Genomic DNA, 21907 nt, shown 5'->3' with positions numbered 1-21907 from the left:
GTCTTCTGGTGTGCCTGGGTGCTCCTATAGAGGTACAGGGCCTCATGGGAGGAAGGGTCTGAAGTTAACAAAATAAGCAAAGGAACATAGGTGAAAGGTTTAAGCCAGGGAGTGATTACCCTTCAGATCACTCAGCTGTGATCTGATCTTTAAAAATATACACTCAGAAATAGTGACCCAATATGACTGTGATTCTGAACTGCAAAGCAAGGAGACACACCCTCTTGAGGGTGGTTTTCTGTTATAAATCTCTGTCTCAGGGGTCCTAAGCAGTGTCCAGCAACAGGGACAGAAGAATGAGGGCCCACCCAGAGAGGTTCTGCCTCAGTTGCTTTATACCTAGGCCTTTGCTAAAGTTTTATTTGAAGAGAGAGTGCTGTGTTAAATAAATGAATATGATAAAATAAAGGAAAGTAGAAATAACAACAACAAAATGTGAATTTGTATCTAGACCAAGCCAAGCCAAGACTCAGATCTGGGAAACAGGTTCAGAAAGGTGGGGGCCTGGTTCAGAGTCACCCAGCACATTAATGCCCAGCTTCTTCTCACATTTACACAACAGTAACCATTTACAGTGACTTCACAGTCAGTGTCCTGGTAGGGTAGTTAATACACTGTCCCTGAATGAACAGTATCTCCCTGCAGAGCTGGAAGCTGTGGTATGTAGATGCAGCACTGCATCTCCTATTTATCCACACTAGAGAAGCAGCAAGCAGAGGTGGGAGAGGATCAGACAGGGATAGAAATCTGACATTTTGTGGGATGCAGTGGCTCATGCCTGTAAGCCCAGCACTTTGGGAGGCTGAGGCAGGTGGATCACCTGAGATTGGGAGCTCGACACCGGCCTGGCCAACATGGTGAAACCACATCTCTACGAAAAATACAAAAATTAACCAGGTGTGGTGATGCACACCTGTAATCCCAGCTACGTGGGAAGCCGAGGCAGGAGAATTGCTTGAATCTAGGAGGCGGAGATTGCAGTGAGCCAAGATTGCGCCACTGCACTCCAGCATGGGCAACAGAGTATGGCTCCATCTCAAAAAAAAAAAAAAAAAAAAGAAAAGAAAAAAGAAATCTGACATTTTTTCCTCCCTCTGTATCTAAGGGTTATCCTTGTTTATTTGTTATTTTTGTTTTGTTTTAGGCTTTTGACCACCTGAAACTGCTTTTTAAAATTTTTTTATTTTTAATTTTTGTCTCTGGCTGATAAGAGAAAAGGGGGTGAGGGAAGTGACACAGGACCTCTAGCAGCAGCCCCTCCCCTGCAACTGATTATGTACCCACCCTAATCAGTCTCTTTTCTACCCCTGGCTTTTTTTTTTTTCTCTTAAATCTTTTTAGAATGGCTTGTATCTCTAAGTGGTTAAAATCCTTCCCTCTCCCACTTTTCCCCCCTTTTATGTCTCCTGTCTTTCCCCAGACATTTTTTTTCCTTTGGGTGTTTACCTGATAAGTTCCTGGTAGTCCTGAGTGACCTCTGCTGTGAGCAGCAGCCTCCCTTTCTAGGGTGTCCCAATCAACCTCAGAAGGTCTGGGGTCCACATTCAAGAGAACAATGATGTCACATCCTGATTTTGTGACAATTTACTCTTAAGAAGGAGGCTGTTCGCATGTTGATTAGGTAGCAGCACTCAGGAGTGCCCAGACACATTGGTCAGGAGATTTACAATCTTGCATGAGCTGAGGAACGTCCTCAGATGTCTTAAGGGGAGTGGAACAAAATGCTCCTTCTTTCTTTTTTCCATTAAATATTTAGCCACTGGTCTCCATGGATGGGATCTTTTATATCCTGCTAAGTTAGGAGACGAATTGCAACAGCAGCAAGGCAAGCAACAACAGAGATTTGTCCTTGAAAATTTTTGGATGCCAATGGCTTCCATGAGAGGAGTACTTGGTGTTGCATCCCTATGGTTTACCAGAGGATACTGCACCTGGAATTTTGCCAGGAATGCTCTCTCAAAGGGCAGGTTAGTGCAGTAATTCACTTACCCAGAGAAAAGAACTCAGTCAGGCTGAATGAGCCTTACACTGACTTTGGCATTGATGGGCATGTGGATCAGATTCAATACAGTCCTTCTGGAAGAATCCTCTCCCTGTTCCCTTGAGAGGAGCCTTGTATGCTGGTCAATCAATGCACTCCCTCCTTCCTGGGTGCCTGGGTATCAAACAGACCCAGTGGATCTTGTTGCATATCCAAGACGATGGTTTTAGCCTTCCTAAAAACTAAACTATACAAAGTGAGGTGTACCATGGAGGCATGTGCCTTTGAGGTCCTCTTACAATTTAGGGTGGAACATCATGGCAGCACATGGTAGACATAGCATAGAGTGGAGGCGCTAAAGTGCAGGTATGTCCACAGCCAGGGGTGCTTCCCCAGGTGGCACTCATTGTTGGTGAAGCCAGTTAGTAAGCCAAGAGCAGCCCAGGGGCATGCAGCTCTATCAAATGTTGAGTCACCTGTGATGCCAACTGTCCCAGTTGTATCCAATGGATTTCAATTTATGGAAGTGACTGAGTGACAGCAGGGAGAAGCAGGTGCCATCAAAAGAATATTTTACTTGCGTTTCCCAAGAGAAAGGGGCACACCAGCCCACCTAGGAGTCAGTGGAAGGAGCCACAGAAAAGTCTGGGCAGGAACCTTTATTGTGTTTCTCAAGGGGAAAGCAGGGTAGGGCAGGGCAGGGCAGGGGAAACAGCTTGAGATTGGCTGATGTGAATAATGTTGCAGGCTCTGGGCTACAGGAGAGGTCTTAGTTGTCTTGTCCCTGGTCCCGGGTGATGTGAGGCAGGCGAAATACTGGCTTGGTGTGTGGGAGTTAGATAAGGAAGAAGTTGGGGGGTTGTGCTCTGGCTTGGTTGGAGAGTTTGTAATATGATTTTCAAACACCCTCCAAAGCTGATTGCAGGGGAGATATAAACAACTTTGGGCATTAGTTTGGCCCTGTGATTAATGGATGCCAAAAGACAAACACAGAATCTAAGAAAACACAGTGCCCGCTGGGTGTCAAGCAGAGATGTGACGCTGATATACTATGCGATGCTCATCCAACATCAGATGTGATACTGATATACCCTGATCTGTGTCCCCACCCAAATCTCATGTTGAAATGAAATCCCCAGTGCTGGAGGTGGGATCTAGTGGGAGGTGATTGGATCATAGGGGTGGATTCTAATGGTTTACATCAACCCCCTAGTGCTGTTCTCGTGAAAGAGTTCTCATGAGATCTGGTTGTTTAAAAGTGTGTAGCACCTTCCCACACACTCTTCCTTCTGCTCCAGCCAAGTAATATGTGTCTGCTTCCCCTTCACCTTCCCCCATGATTGTAAGTTTCCTGAGGCCTCCCAGCCATGCTTCCTGTTCAGCTGCAGAACCATGAGCCAATTAAACCTCTTTTCCTTATAAATTACCCAGGCTCTGGTATTTCTTTATGGCAGTGCAAGAATGGACTAATAGAGATGCCCATCTGTGTGCTGAGATGTGCTCACAGTTCTAACAGGCCTCCCTCCTTGCAAATGCCCTCCCCGCCCCCAGCTCTAGGACCATGACATGCAGACAGCCTTTATCCAGGGGGCAGGACCTGGGAGCTAAAGAAAGGCACCACCCTGGCCAGGAGGGCCATCTCCCAGGGAACTGGGATGCTAGGACCACATGCCACCTTGCCTACAGGAGTTAAGTAAATATGAAAGTTTTGGGAGTGGTGTTTAGAATTTTAGAAAATTATGCATGCTACTTCTACTTCTCCAGAAATGTATTCTAGAAACTTTGCTAGAGATAGAGCAAATCAGAAAGCATCCTGAGAGTTCCAGATATGTCTACCTTGCCTTTTATTTCTTTACTGCCTGTATCGCTTTCCTAGGGCTGTTCCAACAAATCACCACAAAGTTGGTGGCTTAAAACAACATACACTTATGTGCTCACAGTTCTGGAGGCCACAAGTCCCAAATCAAGATGTTAGCCGGGTTATGGTCTGTCGGAAGGCTCTAGAGGAGAATCCTTCTCTATTTTTTTCCAGCTTCTGGTGGCTTCAGGCATCTCTTGGCTATGGCCAAATCACTCCAATCTCTGCATCCCTCTTCATGTGGCCTTCCCTTCTGTCTGTGTGTGTCTTCTCTTCTTCCTTATATAGTCACTTGCCATTGAATTTAGGACCTACCTGAGTAACCCAGGATAATCTCATCTCAAAATCCTTAACTTAAACACATCTGCAAAGATCTTCTTTCAAATAGGGTGACCTTCACACCTTCCAGGGATGTGGACTGAGATACATCTTTCTGGGGGCCATAGTTCAAGCCATGACATTGTCATTAGGGTGACAAGTTTGTCCTCGTGTACCCAGAACTTTCTCAGTTTTAGCACCAAAGTCCTGCATCCAGGGACTCCTTTCAGTGTCAGGAAAACTGGGATGGCTGATCACCCTAGTAACACATATTTGTAGCATATGGGTGGGCTAAGGTTCCAGAAGAAACTTACAGAACATTGCAGTTCATTTAAACAAGGCTTAGTGGGGCAAGACAGACTGACTTCTTTACATCAAATCACACTCTAAAGTAAACTGAAATAACAATTTGGTCAGATTCTCTTTGAAAGCTCTGATTTGGTTCATGGTCAGTCAATTAAGAAAGGGTATATACTTTATTCTAGTTTAAAATGTGTCTTTCTTTCTCATTTTTTTCTTCCCTCTTTCCTTATTTTTCTTCTTCACTTCCTTCTTTTCCTTCATTTCTTTCACCTTCTTCTCCACCTTTTCCCTCTCCCCAATTCTTTTATTCCTCCGGGGCCATCGGGAAAACTTTGGATTTGAGTTTCCAGCTCAGTAAAGAAATAAATGGTGTGTGAGCCATGCCTGGGATGGGCGAGGCCATCCCCCGCAGACCCCATGCTCTGGAATGTGCCTGCCCTTGAGTTTGGTGCCCATTTCCCCTGCATGGCTTAGGGTTGGATTTTCACATGTGCAGAGAGGCTCATACATCTCCATCCGAGTCGTCACTCAGTCTTCATGTGAGCAACGAGGTTATGGATGGGCACATCCTTAGAGTACTTCGCTGGAAAGGAAGGAAATAAATCCAGCCTGTTTCCCAGCCCATTTCTCTTGCTCTGCTGACTACATGAGCCTCTGAGATCAGGCTGGGAGTGCTGTGAATGGAAAGGAGTCCTACTACCGCCTAAACAGGCTCCTGGCTCTCTCCCTGCAGTAAAGCAGAGGCTGTCAAATTTAATGGGAGAAAGAAAGAAGGAAGAAGGAGATATTCATCAGCTCCCCTGGCAGGGCAGGTGTTTTCTTCTCTTGCCTGGGTTTATTTTCTCAGCCACTTGGTGGTTTTGAAATAAAGAAACTGAAGCTCAGAGGGGGCAATAATTCACCTAAGGTCACACAGCTGGCACAGGGCAGGAACAAGATTCACACACAGGTATTCTCTTCTGTTCATTTATCCATTCAAAGTGTGTTGAGCTTCTTTCAAGGGACAGACACTGGAGACACAGTAATGAACAAAACTGCAAAGTAGGCTGTGTTGAGAAAGACTGGCAAGGAGCAATACACACTCCATCAGTGGTGATCAGGTCTGTAAGGAAAAGAAAAACACAGTAAAGTGGATCTTTGGGAGAGGATCCTTTTTGTAAAGTTGTCTGGGAAGTGATGCTCAAGTATAGACCTGAAGGAAATCAAGGAGTGAGCCGAGCATCGAGATGAGGAAAGAGCTCCAGGCCTAGGGCACAGCCAGGGCAAAGGCCCTGAGGCAGGACTATGTCTCCCATGTTGGGGGAAATAGCAAGTGACCACGTGCGTACTTCCTGGAGTCCTTCATTCAGGGGTACAGTAAGAGAGCAAAGGGGTGGGGCGAGCAGTCTGCCCAGGTGCAAGCAGTAAGGGGGTGCATTATCTGTAGAAAGTTTAAAGCCCATAATAAAACTGGCTACAATTCAGTGATAAAACACTCCTCCCCACCAGAGTGGATGGCCCCTACCCCCCATGGACCCTGGGAATGTATTGCCCACGTTAGACCAGAAAACTCTGGAGGGCTGAGCCTGTGTTTGTCCTACCCCTTGCAGCATCCCCAGGACTTAACATCTCAGTCTGGAATCCAGCTTTTGTTGATGAAATAAACAAACAAATTGGAAAAATCCCAGTGTCTTCTGGGAGCTGCCAGTGCCTGGCCAAATGCAAATGAAGACCTTGATAGAGAAGGACAGCTTGACAATAAAACGCCACACACACAGTGGCGGGGCCTGGACAGGGCCACATGCTGGGGCTCCGCAGAACAGACGCGATGTGTCATGGGACCAAGGTCCTGGACCGGCCAGCACCGTGCCATGGCTCACCCACAACAGGCTTTCCAGAGTGCATCGATGGGATTGCCTCCCCACTCCTCTGTGTTGAAGTCACGGAATGAAACCGTGCCCCAAAGAGTTAAAGAAACCAATAAATAACACAAATTCTTGAGTTTACAGGATGGCAGAAACTCCCTGTGCTTGCGAGATTAAATTGGCTGAAATTGGTTGGAACCGATATGGCCACCTGGAGTTTGCACAGAATGAGCTTGCTGATGTCACAGCATGAATTTCCACCACACGTTTCACGCTAACTCTCCTCGAATTTGTATATGGAACCCATGAGGCAGCATGAAGGGGTAACTGCGCATGCCCACAGACTTTCCAGCCCTCTCCTTTCCTTCCACCAATCACCTGCTAATCCCAGAATCCACCCCCTAAACCCGCCTCAGTGGGCTGTGTTGAAGAAGACAGGTGAGGAACACACTCCATCAGTGGTGATCAGGGTTGTAAGGAAAAGCAAAACACAGTAAAGTGGGTCCTTGGGAGGGCGTCCTTTCTAAGGCAGTAATTCTATTTTGATAGAAAATGACTGCCTCAAAGCCAGCACAGAGAGACGAATTTGAGCTGGACTCCTGTGTCCTTGCTGGTTAAATTGCAATAGAAAAGCTTTTCTTTTCTCAAAACCCTGGTGTTATAGTATTGGTTTCCAGTGCATCAGTCAGTGAACCCCTTTTGCCTAGTAACAACAAGGTCTCTGAGCAGAGAAGCCCCAGCCCTGGTTTCTGTCCCGGGGAAAAGCATGACTTCTCCCATCCTCTGCCCACTGATATTGTTCAGTAAGAGCAGCCACTCACCTGAGCAGTCAAGAGGGATGGAGAAAGAGCAGTGGCCTTTGTGCCCAAAGGCCAGGTCCAAGTCCTAGCTCCATTCACTGCAGACAGTATGACATCAACCAGGGTGTTTCCACCCTTGACACCTTACCTGGGAACTACGGTTGGGAATTGTGTGACCTAGAATATATTTTTAATACTGATTTCACAGATATCCAGATGTCTCTTCTCCTAAAGACTGCTCTGTGCAGAGCACTATAGGAAATTCAGAGCCTTAAAGAAATCACGTGTGCACAAAGATAGACACCCAGGAGCAGCTAACTCTTAGTGACCGTCTATTAAAACAGCGGCTACTCTTTCTCCATCTCAGAGGAGTGGGGACAAAGCAGCAAGAGCAATGGCATCTCTTTGCTTTGTATGTTTTATTTTATTTTAGAGACAGGGTCTCTCTCTCTCTCTATCACCCAGGTGGGAGTGCAGTGGCGCAATCACGGCTCACTGTAACCTCAAACTCCTTGGCTCAAGCAATCCTCCCACCTCAGCCTTCCGAGTAGCTGGGACCACAGTAACGCACCACCACATCTGGCTAATTGTTGTTGTTGTTTTTCTTTTGTGTAGAGATGGGGCCTCACTCTGTTGCCCAGGCTGATCTCAAATGCCTGGACTCAAGCGATCCTCCCACCTTGGCTTCCCAAAGTGCTGGGATTAGAAGTGTGAGCCACCATGCCTGGACCCCTTTGCTTTGTAAACTGTCAGTTGTAATTCATTTGCCTCCTCGTTAACACCTTACAGCAGTAAAGGGGGAAGGTACTGTGTTGCTAAACAACACAGGTTGTACTGCCGCTCAGCTCATACCCTGAAAACCAAGTTGCAGTGAGCCCGGCTGGACACAGAACAAGCCTGGAGTGTGGCCGAGGCTCCTGGTTAGTTTCTTCCTCTTTTATTTCTTGGCCCTGCCCATCCCACTTCAAGATGGGTTTGATTAGATTATCACTGGGCCCTTGCTGCTCTGTTGATAGGTTTGGGTCTAGGGACATTTCTGCTCTTTGCCCCAGATTATCCATACTCGGGTAAAATGATACCTCCATCCTTGGAAGATGGACCTCCAGGTTGGTTTATCCTGAAGTCTCACTCAGCTAACGCCCTGCTCATATCTGCAGCATCCTCATCATCAACCATCCAGGAGCTGCTGTAACCAACCTACACCCCTCCACACCACAGTCCCAGGAATATCCCCTGTGCTACCTTCCTCTCTGAAAGGTTTGAGAAAGGGGTTTGAGCAACTGGAATGAAAATGGGAAAGATGGTTTCTAGGCAGTTTCAAAGCAGAACCAAGCACAAAATGAAAACATGGGGCCCCTCATTCAAAACTTATTGAGAATTTCAAGACAGCCAAGCATTAAACCTAACATGGGGCCGTTCTAAATGGAGGCACCATGAGACTGCACAGCTCGCATGTCCACACAGCCAGGCTTTTCCAGGGGCCTGGAAGTCTTCATGGGCTGAAGTCAGGCTGCACGTCTTTTGAAAATAATTACAAGCCTCATTTTCCATTCATCTCTATTGCGTGAGTTTCAGGCAGTCAGGCTGTGCATAGCTAATCAAAGCCAGAGCCGAAGGCCGCCCAGTTTGATCTCGGAACAAGCAGACGGAGGCTGCAGAGGCTTGTGTGTGAACTTTGTAAGGCCCATGTGTGATGTCCAGGATGTCAGCGAAGTAAAGAAACTGCTCCCCAAAGCCTCCAATCTCCAACTTCAAGCAGCATTCTCACACTTTGTACTCAAAGGATGGTAACTGCTGCTGCTGTATTATACTATTTCAGATTCCAGCTAAATGGTTCTCCATTTTCTGAATGTCCTCATTATTACTGTCTTTTGATTTTTATAAAATCAAGTTTTTAATCTATCAATGTCTATGTCTATGTCTCAGTGTGGCGAGGGCTGTGACAAGCCAAGGTGACTAGTCTGGATGCTGTGTTTGTGCCGATAGATGGGTTTTTCTTAGCTTTTATTTTTATTCCAGGTGGAGCGATATGGGGAGGCCTGGAGAGGGAGATGAAAGCCGACCAAAGCCACCCCTTCTGCTGTCAGCTAGAAGGAAATTGACAAATCTTTTACTCCATCAGAAAATTCAGCTTAAAAAAATCATTTAAAGAGATCCAGAACCCAACCACTTCTCATGACTTCCACCCCCACGTCCTAGTCCAAGCCATTGTCCCCATGGCCATGTCCTCCAAACTGGTCTTCCTGCTTCCACATTTACTTTTTGCCATACAGAAGTCAAAGTTATCTTCTTAAAAAACATTGGTTTGGTATTTTTACAATCTGGCTTAAAATGCTCCCATGAGTTCCGTAAGTACTTACAACAAAACCCATTCTGGTTCCTGCTGTCTACCAAGCACCACATGGCCTAGAAGTCACCACCTCCCTGGCCTCCTCACCTGTTTCCCTCTTCCATGCTCTGCTGCCCAGCCATGTTGGTTGCTTGAGGCTCCTTGAACAAATCAAGCCCATTAGTATTTTATGGCCTTTGCCTCTGCTGTTTCCTCTGCCTGGAATGCTGGCTCCACATGCATCCACGTGTAAATTAGGAGAACGGCCCCTAAAAGATGTCCATGCCCTAATTTCTGGAACCTGGGAATATAATAAGATTAACCTGAGTTATTTCGGAGGATACAATGGAATCTCATTAGCCTTGAATAACAGAAAAAATGGCCAAAAAGTCAGAGAGATTTGAAGCTCTGGAAGGATTCAATGTGCCTTCTGCTTGGGCCACGTGGAAAGTGAGAAGGAAACGAATTCTACTAACACCAGAAGCTTGGAAGAGGACTCCGAGCTCCAGGTGAGAACCGTATCTCTAGCTGACACCTTGATTTTGGGCCAATGAGATTCTGAGAAGCGTATCTAGCCATGCTGTGTTGAACTTCTGACCTACAGAGCTATGGAGTTTGTCACATGTACGTGTGTTGTTTAAAGCTGATAAATGTGTGGTCATTCATTCCAGAAGGAACTGTCTTGTTTCCTAGTGGATCCCCATCACCTACATCAGTGCTTGGCTCAGCAGTTGCTCAATAAATTTGTATTGAATGAAGACATGACTGAATGAATGGCTTCTTTGCCCATTTTACAAATAATCTGAGACTTAGAGTAGGAAAATATCTATCCAGGGACACATCTGAAAGCTGCTGACCCAACCAGTTGTGAACCCAGAGCTCCAACACCCAGTCCCAGACTCACTCCCTCAGTTCCCTTTCCTGCTCTCATCCAGGTTTCTAATAACTTCTTTGATTTCAATTTGAGGCTGGGGTGAGTTAACCGAAAGTTCAAGGGGGCAGGTCTTCATTTTATTTATTGATTCCTTCAACAAATATTTATTTGAGCACCTATTTTGTGCCAAGCACTATCCTAGTGTGGGACTGTGGGTGGGCTCTTTCTCTCCTCTTTGAAAATGAGATGTTGGAGCAGAGATGGTAGTGAGATGTGGCCATGAGCATTGGAAGGGCAAAGAGCATCCCAGGCAGGGAGAGCAAGTACAAAGGCTCTGAGATGGGAGTGTTCCTGGTGTCTTCCAGGGATGCAGAGAGACTATATGGCTGGATCGAAGGGACAGAAGGGGGTAGCATGTTATCAAATCAGAAGGCCATGGAGGGAACAGATGCTGCACGCTGTGAAGCCATGGTGAAGTCTCAAGATGTGAGCCATTGGAGGATTTTATATAGACGAGTGGCACGATCTTGTTTCTTTTACATGGAAGCCAACTGGCGGCCATGTGGGGAATGGATGGTAGGGAGCGAGGGCAGACCTGGGGGACCTGTTAGTGTATTGTAGTTGTCCAGGCTACAGACAATGTTGACTTAGCTCAAGTTTTCTCAGCCTTAACATCGAGGACATTTTGGGCCAGATAATTCTTTGTCGTAGGGGCTATCCTGTGCACTGCAGAATGTTTAGCAGTGTCCCTGGCCCACTGGATGCCAGTAACACTCTTAACCCAGTTGCAACAATCAAAACTTTCTTCAGATACTCCCAGCTGCCCCTTAGGGAAAAAAATTGGCCCCTGTTGGGAACCATCACCTTTGCTGAACTCTTCTTACTGTTTCCAGCTACATCTTGCCCACGTAAGCCAGGCTCTTCTCTCCCAACAAGTGCCTCTCTCTCTCTCTGTAAATTTGGGGACTGTTGTTTGCTCTGCAACCTCAGGATTTTGTTGGGCTCTGGAAAAGGCATGCACTTGTTGCTTGTCTAGTTTTTTCCTTTGGAGGGTTGGGAGCTGTGCTCTTTCCAGCTTTTAATAACTCTGAAAAGAAATCAGAATACTTTTCTCCCATTTAGCAAGGAGAAAAATATTCCCAGAAGCCTCCAGCTGACTGGCCCTTCCAGCTCCTTGGCCAGCAGTGCTCAAGTGCCCACCTGTGGGATTGTCATGATTGACAGGGTTGTTCTCTCCCCTTGAACTGGACCTGTTGCTGCCCAAACAGATCCCATTTTTACTAGCAAAGAAGAGGTAAGCAACCAGCAGCTCCTGCTGCAAACTTTGTCATGCTCACTTGTTACATCTGTTTCACCTCCTAGGCTCTAAGTTCCCCTGAAGCAGGTGACCATGTCCTCTTTATAACTCCTGTGGTTGCTATGATCTGGTACTTAACTTAATAACATCTGTCAAATGAATGACTCCATGAGCAGGAGTCGTATCAGAGATGTCCAAGGCTGCCATGTGTTCTGATCAACTGACATCAAGACACCCTCTGCCAGATCTCACAGTGGCCTCTCTCAGTGCATCCTCGAGGGGGAGGCCCGGCTTCCTGCTCTGAAATGGAATGGGAGGCTCAGAACCGGTCTGTGCTGTGCATTTATACTCTCCTTCATCTCACTCAATCCAACACAATGTCCCTGCAGTGTCGCTGATAACATCACTACTCTCAAGATGCGGAAACGGAAGCCTGGGGAGGTCAGCCAAGGATTTACCAGCCAGTGGGAACAGAGCCCAGCTTAGAACCTCAGCCTTAGGGCTACTGCGCTCTGCTTACACTAAATCATTACTGCCATTAATCAGCTCATAAGTGAACTTTCTAGAAAGGAGTTGTAAAACCAGGTGTGCTGTCCCAAAAAGAGCCCTAAATGGAATTGCACATATGGGAGAATGGATCCTGCCTTTCCCCTTTAGGAAACTCTTGGCCAGGTGCTTGGCTCACACCTGTAATCTTAGCACTTTGGGGGACTGAGGTGGGCAGATCACTTGAGCCCAGGAGTTTGAGAGCAGCCTGGACAACATAGTGGGACCCTGTCTCTACAAAACATACAAAATTAGTTGGGTGTGGTGGTGCATGTCTGTAGTCCCAGCTACTCGGGAGGCTAAAGTGAGAGGATCACTTGAGCCCAGGAGGTTAAGCGTGCAGCGAGCCATGATCACGCTGCTGCATGCCAGCCTGGGCTACAGGGCAAGACTCTGTCTCAAAATATATACATATAATAATAATAAATAAGAAAACTCTCGTCCACCAAAAATCCATGTACTTTACCTTGTCCATAGAGATCTATAGCTGTGCTTCCTGGAGACACCTTAGTCATTTTAATATTCACTTACGTGTATACTAATGCTGCTTGTATGCTTCTGTTGCATCACACAGTGAAACCCCCATGTTCAATCTTCCCTGCCCACTTATCCAGAAAATAACTATTAGTGAATTATAGAGCAAACAGACAAATTGTCACCTTTATCTGTATTCTCAGAACCATGTATTAACTGGCCATAACCCTCTTGTCTTTCACTAGTGAGAACTTAGAGTAACCACCATCACTCCCTGAGGTCACACATAAAACAGCTCAAAGATGACTGCAATTAAACCAGTTTATAAATTTCCCACCTCCCAACTAACCCACTCTTCATGAAGGTGCTCTATTGGGCATTGGGTATCAGTATAAATTAGACGCTACAATCACATGTAATTAAGCAGGGGGTAATGGAATAGATACCGTGCTGCAGAGATTAGTCCTGTTTTGCTGAAGCGAATTCATCTCCGTGTCAGTGTGTTCACCCAGGGAGGCAGCATGATAAGTAATTATCTTTCTTCTGACTTAATGGTGGTTATGCTGCCATTTTTTATTACCATAATTTCTCAAGACTCATATACAGATCCTTTTCTCCTAATGCGATTGCAGTTCTACATACAAGACAGCTTATGCCCAGGTGAAAATTCAAGCAGAATTAACCACAAGACTATATAGTCATAGTTGATGCTGGAATTTGTATTTTTAAACCCGGGGCACCACGGTCCCCACTCAGGAGTAGAGAATTTAGATCATGATCCTTTGAGGGTGACTGCAGCAACTTTTGCTCTTGAAAAGCAATTTTCAGCCAAATTTCGGGGCCACCTGTGCTCCAGGTCTGTGGGCTTATTTTCCAAAGCCTCCGAATGCGTCCCAGGCCACAGCCATTTTTCCTACTTTTAATGTTTCTCCTTCACACACTGATTTGTTTGACATGCTGAGAGCTTGACTTTTACAACCTTCATAAAATCCCATCTGCTACAACCCAAACTCAGCCAGAAAGTGCTCAGACAAAAATGGTACAGGTTGTATTTTAGTCTCTTGATGGAGATTAAAAAATACACGCTGAGTGATTTTTTTCCTTTTTTTTTTTTTTTTGTTGCCTATAAGTCAAGGAAATAAAACAGCAACTCCAGCTTTGCAAGGTAGATGGAACCAGGGGCTGTTCTGCACAAAAGGGCTGCCAAGGAATTTGCAGACTGAAGAAGTGAGGTGTGGAGGCATCAAGAGAATGGTCCCCTTGAGGTTAAATCAACAATAAGGAGAGAGTTGGGGTGGCGTGAGGAGCTTGAAAGGCTTGATTGTGCAGCCAGGATGATCGCACAAAATGATGTCATGGGGGACGAAGGACACGGGAGGAGAAAGGCTGTGGGTGGAGGTGGCAGGGACTGGAGCATTGGGAGGCCGTGGGGGTCCTGAGGATTCTGCTGAGCCCCATCCAGGCCCGGCTGAGTCATGGCTGAGTGACTTCCCAGGCTGGGGACATCTGAGGCTCTAAAGGCCCTAAGTCTCCCAGGCAGACACCGAGCTTTGGAATGGGGCCAGCCATCCCCAGCTGCCTAGAAGGACCTGGAAAACAGGCTGAGGCCTTGAATACAGAGGACCAGGGAGTTTGCTTGGAATTATGGGGAGGAAACACGGCTCAGGGAGTTTTACAGATCCTCTGACATCATGGGTGTCTGAGCTGGTGAGTTAAGACCAGCCTACAACACATGACCCACAGCACCTGCCTACAGTGAACACACACACACGCGCACACATGCTCATCGGAACACACAAGTGCATAATACTACTGTGTAGTAATTTGTTCATTTGTTCTACAAGCATTTCTGGAGCACCTCCTCGTGCCAGGTACTGCATTCTGTTCCAAGGAAACGTGGATGAACAGGACCCAGTTCCTAGGCACCAGCAGCTCCTGGTACTCTCAGACAACTGGGAAAAGAGATGGGGTCTCAAGTGGAAAAATATAAGAAGTCTGCAATCCTACTTTGCATGTTGGCCTCAGTCCAAAATTCCTCACCTGCTCAGAGACCAAAGACCACACCCCCTGCATGCAGTAGGCCCAGTACACAGTAGGAAGAGCAAGCCAGACCTGCCTGTGACAACCCTCTCTTCCCCCTCCCTCTTCTTGAAAGCTTTGATTCATTCCCTGCCCCCCTTCTGGACAGTCTTCCTGCAGCTTGTTTTAATCACTTTTTGAGTTAAAAGTCAGTATTTAATTAACCAAGTAATTACATTCAGCTTACGTTTCAATCTGGTGCAGGTTTGCTCCTCTGTGCAGGTTGGGACCCCTGCCCTCTTGCCCCTCCATCTGTCCCCTGTCTCTTTCCCACAGGGCCCACCCTCACCTTTGGGGCAGAGACTGGGAGGCTGTGCTGGAGCAGGTTCTCAGCGGGAGACAGGAAGCAGGTGAGACGGGCTTCCCTTGGAGACGCCGCTGTATTTCACTGGGTAGTAAAGGGGATTTCTTACTGCACCTCTGCCTCCCATTACAGAAACCCCAAAAGGTTCTAGTTATATTAAAGCCAATCATTAAGTGGCAAAGGGGGTGAGGAAGACAGGATGAAGACATTTCACCCTGTAGAAGATGTTCTCCACGCTTTGCTTGTCCCATGTCATACAGAAGAGAAAACTCAACCTGACCGCCTGTCAGGCGTGTAGTCTAGAGTTCTAATAAGAAACTTGAAAGGTGAAGGTGGTGGGCTTGACCGATGGCACGTGGGACATTTGCACATTAAGGTCCCTTCCTTCCCTGGCCAAGTTTATGTACATAAAGTCATGATGTTGGCACCACTGCTGCACCTGAGATTTGGGTGGATAAGACTGTGAGTAGATGCACACACAAACACATACACACATTTTATTTGAACTTGAGACTTTTTCTGAAACTCTAATAACCTACTAAGTTTCCAAATGTATTGACTGATCCATGAATTGACTGTAAAATGCCCAGCTTGGAGGAGCACAAAGCGTCCATATGTGTGTCCTGTGTGTGTGCATTTGTGTGCACATCTATGAGTCTACCTGCCCAGAATACAACTCACATTCAACCATCATCCCAAGGACCTGATTAGTGCGTGGCTGCAATTGCCAACCCAAAGGGATACCCATGATGCTTGGAATCTATCTGTTGATCCACTTGTCGTTTGTAGGGCATTTTTGAAAATTATCCAAATAATATTACCCCATTCCATGTCCTTTTGTTTGAAGGCACCAGGAACGGCTGCTGTTGAGTGGGGAGTTTGTACCCAGTGTTAAGTGCCAAACATCCTGGAACGTTTCCCAAAGGATGGGGCAGGGGCCACTGATAAACAGAAGGATTAGAGAATCGGCTCCATGGTTAAGGTAGTTCACATGAAATACCACTGAATCAGGCACTAAAAAGTTATCCCCTTTTCCACTTTCTGCCAGCCTTCCCAGAACCTCAGATAGAAAGTTCCATGTTGGGCCAGGCTTAGTGGCTCACTCCTGTAATCCCAGCAATTTGGGAGGCCGATCACCTGAGGTCAGGAGTTCTAGACCAGTCTGGCCAACATGGTAAAACCCCATCTCTACTAAAATACAAAAATTAGCCAGGCGTAGCGGTGTGTGCCTGTAATCCCAGCTACTCAGGAGGCTGAGGCAGGAGAATCGCTTGAACCTGGGAGGTAGAGGTTGCAGTGAGCCAAGATTGCACCACTGCACTCCAGCTTGGGTGACAAAGCAAGACTCCATCTCAAAAAAAAAAGGTAAAAATGAAAGTTCTAGGTTGGTGCAAATAGGTCTTCACAGTGGCCTGAAGAGAGAGATATGGAGAAACAGAGACAGAAAGAGAAGATGGAGCCAGGGGTAGTTTAAAAGGAATATTTTATGGTTGGAAATTAGCAATATTGTTTTGTTTTGGCTTTTTAAATTTTTTTTTTACTGTGAAATAACTTAGATCCACAGGGAGTGGCAAGGAACTGTTTAAGGAGGTCCTGTGTACCCTTCACCCAGCCTCCCCCAGTCATCACATCTTGCATCACTAAAGTACAATATGACAAGCTGGAAATTGACATAGGTGCAATCCACAGAGCTTATGTAGATTTCACCAGTTATGCAATTTTATCACATATGCAGTTTTGAGTAACCACCACCACAATCAAGCTACAGAATTGTCCCATCACTTCAAGGGTCCCTCTGCCTCCCTCTAGGACCACACTAGCCAGTCCCTAACCGCCTGCAACCTCTAACTGATCTCCATCTCTAGAATTTTTTAAATTTCAAAAATGTTTTATAAAGGGAATCATACAGCATGTAACATTTTGGTGTTGGCTTATTCTTCTAGTAAGCATCATTCCCTTGATGTTCATTTTGGTTGCTGTGTGCAGCAATAATTTCTCCTTTTTATTGCTGACATATTCCACATTATGGATGTTCCAGGGTTTGTTTAATCATTCACCCATTGAAGGACATTGGTATAGTTTCCAGTGTGGGGCCATTATGAATAAAGTTGCTGTGAAATTTTCTGTAGAAGCTTTTACATGAACATATGTTTTATTTCTGTGGAATAAAGGCCTATAAGTGCAATTTCTGGATCCATGGTAAGTCTAATTTTAGCTTTAAAAGAAACCGTCCTATAGTTATGGAACAAGACAGTACAGGTTCACTTTTCCCTACTCTTCCCCTCATAATACAACTAAATGCCCTAGAAATAATTTAACAGACAAGCATAAAGCGCTCTGAAAGATGGAATGAAGAAGACGCACTGGCTAAGAACCTTAGGACTTTGATAATGACACCTAAGTTGAGTTACTTGTCTTGTTGTTGTTGTTGTTGTAACTTCCCATACACCCTACACTAGGCACTGGAGAGGCCGGCAACCCGGAACCACAAATAGGGATACATGAACTCAAAACCAAATGCAACAGGTGGAAGGGGGCAGTGTCATGGAGCCCACACATAGCAGCAGCAGTGGCTCCAGCAAAGCTTCCAGGGCTTAGTTGGCCTGTCCCACACCCCATGCTCACTGGACACATGCATCCCTTCTTTGTGGTACCAGAAAACCTGGAGTCTCCAGCCCCTCCATCTAATGGCAGAGGGTAACTTAGACCTGGTGTCCCTGAGGCTTCCACCCAGCAGAAGAAGGTGAACCAGGCTTAGAGTCTCCACCCTCAACTCATGGCAGTCACCCACTGGGACCTCTCAACATCTGTTCCTCTACCCAGCAGCAAAAGAAGGCCAGATAGGAGCTTCCTTCCCCTGTGGCACCAGCAGAAATAGAGTGAGAAGCCCATTGGCTTGTGTATGTCTCCAAAAAGCCATTTGGGATTTTAACAGAAATTGCATTAAACATCAATGAATTAGGGAGAGAATTGGCATTTTCACTATGTTGTCTCCCAGTCCATGAACAAAGTTTTTCCAGTTGTTTAGTTCTTTAATTTATTTCATCAAGATTTTATAATTTTCAGCATATAAATCTTTTCCATGTTTTGCTGATTTTACACCTAAGTATTTCGTTTTCTTTGGAGCAATTGTATGTGGTATTGCACTTTAAATTTCAGGTTCTATTTGTTTATTATTAGGATATATAAATGCAATTGATTTTGTATATTCATCTTGTATCACACAATCTTGCTGAACTCACTAAATAATTCTAGGAGGGTTCCCTGTTTTGGTAGATTCTTTGGGATTTTCTTTGTAGGCAATCATGTCATCTTCAAATAGAGACCACTGCATTTCTTCTGTTTACCTTCTATTTCTTTTTCTTGCCTTGTTGTATTGTCTAGAACTTCTAGTACTATGTTGAATAAAAGGGGTGAAAAGGGACATTTTTCTTTTTATCCAAGCAGGATATTATCTATCTTGATGCCTCATTCCTGGTTGTAGAGGCAAAACATTCCGTTTTTCACCGTGAAGTATGATGTTAAGTGTAGGTTTTCATTGATGATTTTTATGAGATTGAGAACATTACCCTCCAATTCTAGTGTGCTGAGCGTTTTTATCATGAATAAGTGTTTCTTCTGCATCAATTAAAAAGATTTTTCTTCTTCAGCCTGTGGATACGGTGGATTATATTGATTGATGTTTTGAATATTAAACTAGCCTTGCATACTTGGCATTAATCCTCCTTGGTCATGTCATGTAGTATTTTCTATACATTGTTGAATTCAATTTTGTAATGTATTTGAAGATTTTTATATCTAAGTTTGTGAGAGATATTTGTCTATAGTTTTCTATTTTTATAGTTTTCAATTTTGTACTTTTTATATAGTTTTCTATTTCTATTTTTGTCTGGATTGGGTATCAAAATAGTATTGGCCTCATAAAATGAGCTGGGAAGTGTTCTCTCTTCTATTGTCTGGAAGACACTCTAACATTGGTATAAATGTTCTTTTTAAATGTTAGCTAAAATTCTCCAGTGAAACCATCTTGGCCTGGAGATTCTTTTTCAGGATCTTATAGTGTTACTATGGTAATTAGTTTCATCTTGATTAGATTTGGTAGCTTATGGTTTTTAAAAACTAGTCCATTTCTTACAAATTATAGAATTTATGAGTATAAAGTTATTCATAGCATTTTCTTTTTATCCCTTTAATGACCATAGAATCTGTAGTGATATCCTCTGTTTTGTTCCTGGGATTAATGATTTGTTTCTCTTTTTATCTTTGTCAATCTTGCAAACATATGTCAATTATATTGAGCCTTTCAAAGAACCTATTCTTTGTTTCATTGATTTTATGTATTGCTTTTCTGTTTTCAGCTTCATTCGTTTCTGTTCTTATCTTTATTATTTCCTTCTTTCTGCTCACTTTGGGTTTACTTTACTCTTTTTACCTACTTTCTTGAGGTAGGACTTGGATTATTGATTTGAGCTTTTTCATTTTTTTCTAATGTAGGCACTTAGTACTCTAAAGTTATTTCTCAGCATGACTTTAACTACATCTCACACATTTTGATATGTCGTATTTTCATTATCATTCAGTTCTATGTATTTTTTTTTATTTTCTTGGAGACTTCTTTTACTCATGGGTTATGTAGAATTGAGCTGTTTAATAGTCATACATTTGAAGATTTTCCTGTTGTCTTTCTATTATTGATTTCTAGTTTGTTTCATTATGGTAAGAGAGTGTTCTTTTTGTGGTTTCAATTTTTTAAACTTTGTTAAACTCTACTTTATAAACCAGGAGACAATCTACCTTGGTGAATGTCCCATGTAAGCTTAGGAAGAATGTACATTTCTGTTGCTGTTGGATGAAGTAAACTATACATGTCAATTAGATCTAGTTGATTTATGATATTGTTCAGTTTAACTGTATCCTTACTGATTTCCTTCCTGTTAGATCTGTCTACTAGATGTGTCAATTACTGATAGAAAATGTCAAATGCTGATATCTTAGGTCCTGACATCTCCAGTTGTAATTGTGGATTTATCTATTTCTCCTTTCAGCTCTGTCAGTTTTTGTTTCATGTATTTCAAAGCTCTATTGGTTGGTGCATACACATTTAGGATCACTATTCTTCTCTATGGATTGATCCTTTTATACTTATGTAATGTCTCTTATTGACCCTACTAATGTCTTTGCTCTAAAGTCTATTTAATCTAATATTAATATAAACACTCCATTTTAGTAAATCAATATCTGCATGATACAACTTTCTTTTTTTTTTTTTGAGATGGCATTTCACTCTTGTTGCCCAGGCTAGTGTGCAATGGCGTGAACTCAGCTCACTGCAACCTCCACCTTCCAGGTTCAAGCAATTCTGCTGCCTCAGCCTCCCAAGTAGCTGGGATTACAGGCATGCACCACCACACCCAGCTAATTTTTTCTGTTTTTAGTAGAGATGGGGTTTTACCATGTTGGCCAGGCTGGTTTTGAACTCCTGACCTCAGATGATCCACCCATCTTGGCCTCCCAAAGTGCTGGGATTACAGGCATGAGCCGCTGGACCTGGCCCATGATACAACTTTATCCATTCTTTAGGTTTCAGCTTATGTGTCATTATATTTGAAGTGAGTTTCTTGTATGCAGATGTACCTGACTTGTATTTCTCAATCCACTCTCTCTCTTAATCAGTACAGTTAGACCATTGACATTTGAAGTAATTATGGATATGTTAGAGCTAAGAACTGAGATTTTATTATTTATTTTCTCTGTTTACCCTCTGTTTCTTATTCCTCTGTTTCTCTTTTCTTGCCTTCCTATGGGTTTCTGAATGATTTTTAGAATTCCATTTTGATTTATTTACGTATTAGAGTATATTGCTTTGTATATTTTGCTCAGTGGCTGCCTATATACATACACGGTTTATTGTAAATACTGCTATCACTGTTTCAACACTTAGCCTGAAGCATCCAGGCCTTACTGCTACTTAAGTCCCTTTCCCCTTCATGCTTTTACAATATAATTGTCTTAAGTGTTGCTTTCATACATTGAGAATCACATCACATGATGTTATTATTTTTGTTTCAACCAACACATATAATATAAGAAACTCATGAGGTGAAAACTAGTAAAATCGTTTATGTTTACCCTATTTTTATCCATTCACAATATTCTTGTTTTCTTTCTGGAATTTCAAGAATTCTGCTCCTGGTTTGTTACTGCCTATCTAGTTACATTTGAGGTGAGTTTCTTGTGACAACATATAATTGGGTCATGTTTTAAACTCACTCTGTCAATCTTTTGTTTTAATTAGATCATTGATAGGGTTTGGGTCTGTGTCCGCATCCAAATCTCATCTTGTATTGTAATCCCCAGTGTTGGAGGTGGGGCCTGGTGGGAGGTGATTGGATCACGGGGATGGAGTTCTCATGAGTGGTTCAGCACCATACACCTTGGTACTGTATAGTGAGTGAGTTCTCATGAGATCTTGTTGTTTCAAAGTGTGTAGCATCTCCCCGGCCCGCTTCCTCCTGCTTCAGCCACGTAAGATGATTTCTCTGGCTTCGCATTCTGCCATAAGTAAAAGCTCCCTGAGAACTTCCCACCAATGCTTCCTGTACAGCCTGCAGAGCTGTAGGCCAATTAAACCTCTTTTTAAAATAGATTACCCTGTCTCAGGTATTTCTTTATAGCAATGTGAGACGAGACTAATACAACTATCAACATTTAATGTCGTTACTATACTAGGGCTTAAGTCTGCCATTTTATTTTTTGTTTGCTCCTTCTGGTTTTAATTTTTCTGTTTTATTTTCCTTTCTTTTTTTGTGGTCTTCCTGTGAGTTATGTGAATATTTTTTAGAGTTCTGGTTTGATATATCTATGGTATTTTTAAGTGTATCTCACCGGGTAGCTTTTTTA

The sequence above is a fragment of the Pan paniscus genome, chromosome 21 (assembly GCF_029289425.2).
Source record: "Pan paniscus chromosome 21, NHGRI_mPanPan1-v2.0_pri, whole genome shotgun sequence".
In the NCBI taxonomy this organism is placed as follows: Eukaryota; Metazoa; Chordata; class Mammalia; order Primates; family Hominidae; genus Pan; species Pan paniscus.
Note: the sequence above shows the minus strand (reverse complement) of the source record.